General features: G+C 34.8%; 1 protein-coding gene across 2 annotated transcripts in view; it reads left to right on the top strand.

Annotated features, from left to right (window-relative positions):
• The window catches only part of NAALADL2 (N-acetylated alpha-linked acidic dipeptidase like 2), a 1,264,638-nt gene that overhangs the window by 88,614 nt on the left and 1,163,987 nt on the right, over positions 1-12,037 (top strand). For both annotated transcript variants that reach the window (XM_049105642.1, XM_049105641.1), the window contains exon 2: positions 7,137-7,199. The gene's annotated coding sequence lies outside the window, so the exon portion shown is untranslated. The remainder of the gene's footprint in view (positions 1-7,136; positions 7,200-12,037) is intronic.

Genomic DNA, 12,037 nt, shown 5'->3' on the forward strand with positions numbered 1-12,037 from the left:
AGTATTAAATGATTTAACAAATGTATCATATTTGAAATATTGCCTGGCCTATAATAAGGAATAGTTATTACTTTTATTTTTATTATGTGTGAAAACTGGATCATGATCACTTTTTATAACTTTCCTGTAGGAAACAATAGAGAAGTAAATCTTAGTAGGCTGAATTTTTAAATAGCTAGCTAGTGTTTACAAGTTGTATTTTATAGCATTGACATTTTTATTAGTGGTTTATCACTGGAATAATTGAGGACCATATTACAATTACTAACATTTTCTCTTCAGAAGTTTGAATGTGTTGTAATGTATTACATGATGGGAGGTGGATTAAAAGGAAAAAGTTGTCAGTGATGCTTAAGGATACTTGTACTTATTTAATAATTTGTTCTGTTCTACTTTCTGATGCAGTGAAATATTTGGATTTCTAGGAAAGAGGTAGAAAATTGGGGCACATCTGAGTGATACAAAACTGTCTTTTATTTTTATTTTTTAAATGTAAGCTTTTAATTGTCAAAATTTGATGTGTAGACTTTTGTCAAACTTATTTCAATTACCAAAGAAATTCAATGGCAGGAAGAGTTTTATTATCTATTGGTGGGTTCTAAAGAATCTGTCCTACTCATGGCTGGAATTTGCTTGGATCATATAAGACAATAGACAATAAAAACATCCATTAGATTTTTAAAAATTATATTAAATATAATTGTTTCTGATGCCCTGGAATTTCAGGGTGTATCTATAAAAACTTTACCTGTTATTTTTTTGTTTTCTATTTCATACTGAGAATAGAATCCATCACTTCTTAAAATGATGAACTGGACTGCAGATTGTTATGTTCCCCAGGCCACATCTGGCCCTCCAGTTGCTTTCATAAAGAGTTTTATTGGAACACACAGCCATGCTCTTACATATTGTCCACGGCTGCTTCACAGAGCTGAATAGTTGCATCAAAGATGGCCTTCAAAGCCAAAAATATTTACTATCTGGACATTTGCAGAAAAAGTTTGCTAAAAGTAAAGTAGACAGATCTAAATATGCACATGAGAGCTTGTTTCGACTTGATGTTTCATACTCTCTGCGGGGAAGATTACCTGTCCTCACTAGATTTTGCTAAGAGCATCAATAATATTGACTAAAAACAGCTATTGTTTCATGTGTTAGTCTTTTCCTTTCATTTATCTTTTAAAATCCTTTAGCATGCTTTGCATTGTAGGAATATCTTTATAGAAGATAGAAAATATTACTGGCATAGGAAATAGGAAATCGGACTATTAAGATATTGAATGGGACAATTGATTTACCTCTTGTATGATCACTTATTTTGTGAAACTATTAACTGATTTCTTAAAGCAATTTATTGCAGTTAAGCACATTGACTTAGATAATTCATGTGACTTGAAAAGAAGACATAGAATTATGAGTATTAAAAAGCTATGAAACAAATAACAAGTTATCATGAACGTCATCTAGTTAGTTCCCAATTGCATCATTAAAAATAAACCTATTGGTGTTTGTACTTATTTGGCCTTATGTTTGTATGCAGGGTTGCTTTTTCTCGGAATTCTTCACCAATTTTCATCACATTTTCTTTTACTTTGGCTCATTTAGTTCTAGTCTTTTTAGTTATAATTTCTGTGACTCTTTGCATAGTTTTTAGCTTTCTTTTACTTCTGTCTTAGTATAGAGACCAGATGTGAGATCAGCACTCAAATAGAGCTCTCATCAGTACAAGACTGATAGTGGGATTACCCTCTAACCCTTGCAATCTTGTGAAGAGGCATTTTGCATCATCATTATCATCAGCAAATAAAATCCTTATAAAGGCCACTTCCCTAAAGTCTCCTTTCTCTTTTTAAATGTAAATTTGAATAAACACTAGGAGTGGAATTTACTAGAAGCAAAATCCAATGAGAGTTAGTCTTCTGTAAGGATTTCAGAACTCCTTCTAGTTCATTTGCAGGTAAGTATAGTTTATCTGCTTTGGGGAGATGGTGCTGATTATTTAAAAATCAGAGATGAAAGAAGAAGCCCCAAAGCAAGGTGATTTATTTGCTTTTTGGTAAACTTGATTCTGTTTTGTAACCTTTGAAACATGGATTTTATGAGTGATAGTATTAAAATTTATACTCCCTCTAGAGTGTGTTGTTAATCATTATTGCTCTGCTGGGCCTCAGGATTACCTGTCTGCATTGTAATGCAGCTTTCCTTAATATTTACAATTGAAATACCAATGGTTCTTAAGACATCTCATATATTTCTACGAATGAAATGGGATTCACAAGAAATAAGGGCTTGCCTCCAGAAATAAACTACAAAATATGAAATTCCTCTTAAAAATTTGTAGCACTTTTTAAACCAATGCTAATTTTATGATTCTGAAATGAAATATCTGATTTTAATGGTTTTCCTTTAGTGCTCCAAAAAAGTAAATGAAATTATTATCTAAGGATAGTTATAATATAAATAAAAACACTAAACAATATATACTTGATTTATACCTTAGTTCAATACTCGAGACACTTATTAAGCTTCTATTTTGAAGGTCCTTGCAGAGATGATGTCAGGTCCCCGTTCTTGGATGAAGAGGATTGATGACAGACATGAGTATCTATAGCTTTCTAGAGTGTGCAAGATCCATTTGTGTGTTCTTAGATGCTCCCATCTTTTGCTAAGTGAAAAAGACACCAGAAATGGAACTTGGAGTTCCATTTGAATTTTAGAAAAACACACTTTTGGGGAAATTTCTGAGTCTTATCAGAAATTATGAGTAGGGCTTGAGGAGTGGGGATGCTATTCTAGGCCCTCCGATAAGCAGTAAATGATCTGAAGATACAGGGATGACCTCAGACCGAACTTGCCCATGAGGTTTTCAGTTCTGCCAAGTTCTTAGCACTATTGAGAGATCAGTCTTATTTAATTATAGGAAAGGACAATTGGGTATAGAGCTTGCCTAAATTTGTAGCGGACAAAAGACCCTTTTTGGAGGAGCTTTCCCATTTGACTCAAATTCAGTCATTTATTGAGTTCTGTTGTGATTCAGAGAGTACAAGATCACATTGTTCTCAGCAGCACCTAGAATTCTGAGGGAGGAAAAGTATGCACTAGGATTTCCCAGACTATACTGAGGGAAAATTGGCTTGAATATGTTTCACACCCTACTCTATTCTGGAGGAGGGAATGTTCTCAGAATTTCTGCCCTTCTTTTTTTCACAGTACTCTTTTCCTTCTTCTTTGAATCCACTTAGTTTCAGCCTTTTTACACTTAATTGGTCCTGCACTAAACTATTTCTCCTATTGACTTTCACAAGAAATCCTTACATTTTACGTGCCATGACAATTATAAATTTATAAATTGATTGGATATTTGGTAGGATGCCTGAGTGAGTCAGCAGTTAAGTGTCTGCCTTTGGCTCAAGATGTGATCCTGGGGTCCTGGGATCGAGTCCTGCATCAGGCTCCCTGCATGGAGCCTGCTTCTCCCTCTGCCCATGTCTCTGCCTCTCTCTCTCTCTTTCTCACGAATAAATAAATAAAACCTTAATAAAAAAAAAAAAGATTTGGTGGATTATGTGGGAAGAGATCAGGTCATGGAGATTTCCATCAGCTCCACTTCCTGTTTCCTGGTGTCTGATCATTTCTGATGGCTCCCAAAAGCTCAGATTCCTAATACATTAAGTTTTCTTCTTTATGCGCAAAGCTCATCTACCAGCGATAGTCTGGTTTCCCCCTTTTCCACAAGAATGCTGGTGACTTTTTATATTATTGAATAAATAATACAGAGATTGCAGATGGGATGGAGAGAGGGGGAAGCAACACAAAGGAATTTAGAGATTTTGGAAGCATCCAGATTTAAAATGTCAAATAGGGGCATGGTGATTATAGTATATGCCACTTTAAAACTTCATAGTAGATCTTGGAACAAATCCCTTTTAATCTCATTCCAACTGTGTGGTTGACAGTAAAGTATCATTCCAAAGTATCCCTAGTATTTTCTGGGTCAGGAAATTACTACTTTAGGAAAAGAGAGGACATTTTGGAACCAAAATTATGATCTGGACATTTAATAATAAGCTGTACTATATTCAAGAAATGCAAGCTAAAAAAAAATGAAAGCTACATATAGAATCAATTAAAAGCAAAAACAGAGTTATTAGGAAATCATGTGATTGTTGTGGTTGGATATTAAAAACCATTTTTTCTTCACTTTAAGCACCATATGGTTGGCAACAATTTAAAAAAGCAAACACATGCATGTATTTATATATATGTGCTGCAGAAAAATATATTTTAATTTTGAACATTATGTTTGTGTATAAAAAAAACTAGAACAAATTAGTACTTCTGAAAAAAGTATTTGACAGATTCTGCTATTAAATTTCTTATATCACATATTACACAATGTTTCTTAGTAAAAATAAATGTTATAAAGCCATTTAAATAAAACCAAGAGTTGTATAGTTTGTAAGAAAACTGTTACATTTTTCACCAGTTGGTTTAGTTCATAAAATATTTCAAAATATAACCAATCAAAGGAATTTTTTGACCTAGACTTAGGCTTGGGATGTAGTTCTTTTTGTTTGCTTAATATTGTTTGGAATACTATGTAAGTACAGAGTGCCTTGATGCTGCTTGAATTTATTTCACATGACAAGTCCAGAAGTGGGACAAATTAATGCAACAGCTGAATGACATTATCACAGACTCTGTTTCTTTCTATCCTTCTGCTCTGCCATCCTCAAGATGTTAGCTTTATCCTCAGACTAACTTCCTTCATGCCCACAAGATGACTGCATCAGTTCTAGGCATCATATCCATATAGAACAGCAGAACAGAAAACATTTTGTTAGGAGGGTGGAAACTTTGCTAGGAGCCCAGAACACCTTTCCTTCTATCTTTGGCTAGATATGAATAACGTAAATGCCTGTAAGTCAATCCCTGGCAAAGGGATTGGGACCAGTGTGATTCACTGAGCCTAAATCAAGATTGTCCTGAGTCTGGGCATAAGCATCCTCTTCAGAGTTTCTTAGGAAAAAGATACATAAGGAGAATCAGAGGCTTTGCCTAACAAAGGAAAGGAAAAATGGGTAAAAAGCCACAGGCAGAGTCTGTTGGAGAAACTTAGTATCCAGCTCTAGGCCAGTGTTCTAAACCCTAGGTCCACATTAGAATTACCAAGGAAACTTAAAAAAAAAAAAATGTTTTGAATTAATTGGTCTGGGTTGCACATAGAAATCAGCATTAAAAAAAAAAATCCCCCAGATGATTTTAATGTATAAACTAAGTCTAGGAACCAGTGCTATAGGCAAACTGAAGATAGAGTAAGAAGACATAAACTTTCACAAGTCTGTACACATTTATCTGCTCAAGCAGCTTTTAGCTTTATTGAACATTAACTGAAATTAAACATTGTCCGGCTGGGTAAAATTACCAACCTGAAATCTTAGACCACATTTAATTTGCCAACCTTAAAGGGTGCTCCCTGCCATACTCACTGGCCGTATTCCAATTTATGTACTTAAAGTACCCAGACAGCTTTCATAGGCAAGCTTAGTTGAGGTTTCTATGTAAAAGTAGGAATTTAGTCCCATTTTTGTGATGAGAGAACTGAGTTGCAAAGAGGCTGTTCGTGGAAGAGACAGAACCAAAGTTCTTAAAATAGTATCCTGACAGGCAGGGTTTCCTCCTACTTAGTGTTTCTACTTATGTTCTTGTTGTATTTGAGAAAGATATCATTCTTTTGGAAGATTTTATTTATTTATGTATTTGACAGGGAGCACAAGCATGGAGGGAGTGCGGGGCAGAGGGAGAGGGAGAAGCAGACACCCCACTGAGCGGGGAGCTGGACCTGTGGCTCCATCCTAGGACCCTGGGATCAGGACCTGAGCCAAAAGCAGACACTTAACCTACTGAGCCACCCAGGCACCCTCTTTTTTTTTTTTTTCCTCATTTGTTTTGATCAAAGTAAAGCTTCATAATCATAACTGGCATACCATTTATTGGCAACTTACTGTGTATGAGCCGGAACTGTGTTAGGTGCTTTATCCCTGCTCAGACATTTGTTTAATCATAGCAACAATCACATGTAGTAAATACTATTAACTCTACTTTAGGGCTAATGTAATTGGAAATGAGAGCTTGTTACTTCTGCAGTGTCTCTTAATTACTTCACTTCTCTGGATCTAGAATTTGAACCCGTGATGCCATGTGTTGTATGGGCACATAAAATGCCAAAATGTGTGTTCCTTTCATTTTGCAGTTCATAGAGATTTGATATTGTGCAGCTTCCCAGTTCAGTAAATACCTATTGGTTGACTAGTAGGTAATAGCAGCTGGGCAGCCCTGGATTGGATTGCATTTTCCCTGCACATTATAATATACAATTTTTTTTTTTAGAAGTAAGTTTTTGCCAGTTGCTTTGCAACTACACTAAGTACTGAGCATATGATCAAAGAACAATTGAATGGATAAATGAAATGGAATCTTTCAACCACTTAGGTTAGAGTCGCTCAAATTATAAAGACCAGTGAAACTACTTTGTTGGTAATTTCCTTTCCTTTAGGAACTTAAAATATTAAAATCAAAGACTTTTTAAGATGTAGCTTAAATTGTACTCCCTAATATTTCCAAACAGATATCGAGTTACTGGAGAGTGTGCCTTGAGTTGTTTAGTCATGCTCCATATTGTCATTTTTTATAAAAACAATACTCTTAATAAAAAGACATAATTGGTCGGTATGGCTGACATTTATTTAGATGCTGGCCTTTTGTTTTCTTTCTAATTGAAAGATAAGAGGAAAATAAACTTGGCAATGGTTATTAAGGACTGGCTTGTTTAGTTTTTCATAGAGATAACATTTTCCAAATTACTGAATTATGATACTGAAAATGAAGGGCAAGCTCCTTGTTGGGGGGAAAGTGTTAGAGTAGCCCTAATGCAGGATCTCATTAAAGCAACTGTCAGGATTCCTCTATTTTACCATCTCCTCCTCTATTCTGTAAGAAGCAGCTGTCGTTTTGAGTGAGTGTACTGCCAAAGAGGCATTTACAAATAAATGAAAAATGTCACAATTGATTTCACTCCTTCCAGAATTCTGTGTGTCAGCTTTGTCACAAACTGTCGTTGTTATTCTCTGTTTTAGATCTCCCAGCTGGACGTTGGAAATAACTTTTGATGGTTTAGGGCCTCTCCCATTTGACCCCAGGTAAGCCCTCTATTGGTGACCTTTCACAATATTTGTAAAACTGTTTGAACAGTTAGAGAATATAAAACCCTTTCCCCCCCTTTCTCTCTCTGTAACTGCTGTTTTTGTCAAAAAGTATTCAGATGTCAATGTTGTTTACTTACACTTTTGAACATTGCAGAGAATTATTCCATGCGTTACAAAGCACTGTAAAATTATGCAATTATATTTCATTTCTTTCTTTTCCAATACAATACTTTGTTATTATAATACTTAATCTAATAATAATGCTAACAACCAGATTACTTGCAAAGAAGATATATGACTGTGCATTTCCCATATTTTGGAATAGGCGTCTAAATTTTTATCACTTTTTGTAAAATTATCTTGGATACAGAAGTCCTTCATATAATTTTTATATAACATCATCGATACACATTCATTATTGCCATCACCATTAACCAGGCCACTGTCATTGCCGCCATCATGCTAACATTATTGAGGTCTTATTCTGAGCCACATACTGTGCTAAGCAATTATACGAATTATCTTATATAAATGTATCGCAGTGGTACTTGAATCCTAAGTTAATATGGATTTGGAAAAAAAAAAGCAACTAATTAGAAATTGCTAGCAGCTTTTTTATTATGGATATTAAATTAAAGGAAAGTAAATCTTCATATAATTATACTTTAAGAGATTTTAATCAGTATAATTAGTTATAGATTGTGCCATCATTTGAGATTATTTAGCTTTCTACTTGAAAGATCATGGAATGGACCAATTAGCAATATTCAGTTTCTCTCGGAAAATAGAGGTTGGCGTAATCACTCATTCATTCAACAAATATTTATTGAACACTTATTATGTGCCATTTACTTCACATTGAGGATAGGATGGTGAAGAATATGTCTCTGCTTCTAAAGGCCTCACAGTATACTGGCAGCCAGTCAAAAAATAGGCAGGTACCAAGTACTGAGATGAATGAAAACACTAGGGAAAAGCATGAGGCACAGTAGGAGAAATGAAGTGAGCATGTAAGCCAGACTAGGGCTGGATGCCCAGGGGGTGATGTAGCAGTAGATGGTGGAGAATATTAATTTTTTTTTGCAGTCGTCAGTGAGATCTGAAGCATAGTGTCTAAGAGAGGAAGCTATGTCTACAGAACGAAGGAAGAGGCAGATCGTTAATGTCCTCAGGAGCCATACTTAGGAATTCAGATGCAGTTGTGAAGAGTGGCAGTTAGACTGGAAAGACTTCACCTGACATTGGACATTCTCTGCAGGTCAGGCTGGTCAGGTTCCCACAGCACTAGCTACTACATATAATAAGGAAGGCAGGCCCTTCCTGCTCCTTCACACCTATATACCTGGACTGTCTTGTCTATAAACAAGATTCAGGAGCAAGAACCCGGGTTAATGCACCTTGTTTTCTCAGGATCTATTGCAGTTCTTTGCACAGAGCAGACTCTCCACATTCATAATGTAGGATAACAGAATTGAATGTAAAACTCTGGAAAATGGGTAGGTTGACCTGCCAGAGGCTCCCTTCAAAGACTGACTACTCACAATCACGTCTTCTTTCCCTGATCAGTTGTCACAAATGGCAAAATTCTTCCCACATCTCCTCCTTACTTTTAGATTTGTAATAAGAGGCTCTATCAAAGTAAATCAATATGAAAAGCAATTTTTAAAATAACATGTCAATTTGTAAATTTAAAATGTCAATAAGTTTTCTTTAGGAAAGATTTGGAGGAGACTAAGTGAAGAAAATTATTTTTAGCAAAAGAAATAGCAATATATCCAATTTTTATTTATTCATTTCTTAACTCAGAAAATATATAGTCAAAATACATTGTAAGAGCCTTCTTTTGTAGTGAGAGGGATGAAATAGTAACTATATTAATTATTTATTAATTATATATTAATTATTAACTATATTAACTATATTAATCATTTATCATAAGATAATGTATCAAGAAGATAAATTTTACTTGTTTGGTAAGCAAAAATAATTTAATAAGGAGCCTTTAAAAATTATGGTAATTGGGACACCTGGCTGGTTTAGTCAGAAGAGCATGCAACTCTTGATCTCAGTGTTGTGAGTTTGAGTCCCACGTTGGGCATAGAGAGTACTTAAATAAATATATAATTTAAAAAATTATGGCAACAAACAAATCACAAAATTACTTTGATCCTGTATGGTTGACCTAGGAGAGTCAAACCCTGAATGGTTGAAAATATGTGTATAACTTTCAACTCTCCCAAAACTTAACTAATAACCTTCTGTTGACTGGAAGCCTTACTGATAATGCAAACAGTCTGTGACCAGGTATTTTGTATGTTATAAATATTATTTACTGTATTCTTACCACAAAATAAGCTATAGGAGAGAAAAGGTGATTAAAATTATAAAGAAGAGAAAATACATTTACAGCACTGCGTTCAAGTGGGCCTGTGTAGTTCAAACCCAGGTTGTTCAAGGGTCGACTGTGTATTATTATATAGTGTGGATGTTTTGGGTTCAATTATAAAAAATAGATTCTGTATTTCTGACCATTGTAATGTTCTACATTCTAGAGACTTTTCTCTGACCAGCTTTTCTGCCATTATTCCTCTAAGTGTGTTGTCCTATGGTTATTTTCCTCCTGGATTGTCCTTAGGACCAATGGGATATTTCTGAGAATATTTTCGGGTGTGACCACATGTGATTCTGGAAGGACTGTGAACACTCATGCAAAGCTGCACAGAGCAGGATATCAATTTTCATGTCTTTAGGATAAGGAGACACAAACTGGTAGTTTCAATAAACCCAACAATTTTGGCAGGACATTTGAATTATTTTTTCCAAAATGAAAAAAATAACTTTTAAAAATATAAAACATAACTTATAGAATACGTAAGGCATAAAGAAAGTGTAAACAAGGATACCAAGTTGCATTTACAATCTGTCAACCTTAGATAACCTGTTGTCCTTTGGGTGATGGCAGCATTTTGCAAAATGAAGAAGAGGCAGTTCTCAAATAAATATTGCCTAGTGTTATGGAATAATTTATCTGGCTTGCTATCAGTCAAAATACAGGTGAAGAATAGCCTAATTAAAGAAAATAAAATGAAGAGAAGGAATCGAGAGTAGAAGAATAAATGAGTAGAAAAGAAGCAGAAATGAGAGCAATAAAACTGGGGAATGTTGTGAAGGGGATCAGGATATGTCATCCCTAAATTTGCCTCTTTGGCATAAGAATTGCCTTGAGCTGAAGGTATTTGAGTTCCTGAAATCCCTTATCTGCCTAAAAGCAGAGCCTTCCAAAGGAACTCAAAAGTCATTAAATCCCCTTCTGCAAAGCATCTCTAAGCTTACCATACCGAAACAGACATTACCACAATACTGTCATATCTTCCATCTGTTTTCCTAAAGATATTTTTATTTTTACAAAAAGCAATTGCTTTTCCACAGGTGTCCTTTCTCCGCCTCGCTTTCCCTTAGTGAGTTAAGTATATAGACCCCAAATTCTAACCTCCCCTTTGAGCGCTTCCCTGTAAACGGTTTTTGTGTGGTTTTCTCTTATTGATCTCTCTATTGTCAGTTCGATTTATAGGGCCCTGATCAACAACTTAAGGTGGGTGGAGGACGGAAAGATTTCCTTCCCTACAACTGAGGCCCAGGGCTTCATAACACACAGACATAACTATTACAGATTTTACTTTAGGCGTGTTTAGTGTAGGAATTTGCTTCCCCACACCTCCTAGGTCAACACTCGGTATAAGCTAACTCTTGTTATCTGATCTCAATTTAGCAGCCCTGCTTAAAGCTGGTTCAAGTGAAATACGCTAGTAATGAAGAGATTGAAGGTGAACCATGAAGCGTTCTAAATGTCCTCATACCTCTAAAATGTCTCTTCTAGCAAAAACATGAGTTTCTATCTTTAAAAACAACTTTAGATTTCTAATATATAAAATAAAAATTTGGTTACAGATCTTCACTTAGGATGGGGTTTTTATCCCAACAAACCCATCACTAGGTTGAAAAACGTCCTAAGTCCAAAGTACATTCAATGTACTTAATCTAATCTATCAAACGTCGATGACCAAACGTCATTGCTTAGCTAGGCCTACTTTAAATGTGCTCAGAACACTTGCATTAATCTATATTGGGGCAAAATAATCTAACTAAAGCCTATTCTATAATAAAGTGGTAAATATCTCATGTAACTCATTAAATACTGAAAGCCAAAAACAATGGCTGGATGGGTACAAAATGGTTGTAAGTGTCTGGATAGATCACTTCCCCTCATGATCCCATGTCTGACTGGGAGCTTCGGCTTGCTGCTCCCGTGCACAATCACAAGGGAGTATCATGCAGCATATCGCTAGCCTGGAAAAAGATCTAAAATCAAACTTTGAAATATAGTTTCTACCGAATGTGTATCGCTTGCTTTCAAACACCATCTTAAAGTTGAAATACTGTAAGTTGAGACTTTGTAAGTCATGGATCATCTGTACTTCTTTTCATGTCAGAAAAAGCCCAAAGACATCAGCCCCAAATCCATTATATATATATATTATATATATATTTATATATATATAATATTTATTTTATATTTATATTTATATTATAAACATATAATATATATGAATAAATATATAAAATACATAAAAATATATAAATATATATATATCACTTTTAGCAATGAATAAGAATTTCTAATAAGACGAAAATGATTATTTCCTTGGCTGTAAAGTAAGAGCTCCAACAATTCAGAAAAATCACTAACTCCTTACATACTTAGAATAGGAAATTAAATCAGGAGTTCACCAAATAGAATTTCTTCTAGTAAAAAGGCAGACTATGTAGGCAGG

The sequence above is a fragment of the Canis lupus genome, chromosome 34 (genome assembly GCF_003254725.2).
Source record: "Canis lupus dingo isolate Sandy chromosome 34, ASM325472v2, whole genome shotgun sequence".
NCBI classification, from domain to species: Eukaryota; Metazoa; Chordata; class Mammalia; order Carnivora; family Canidae; genus Canis; species Canis lupus.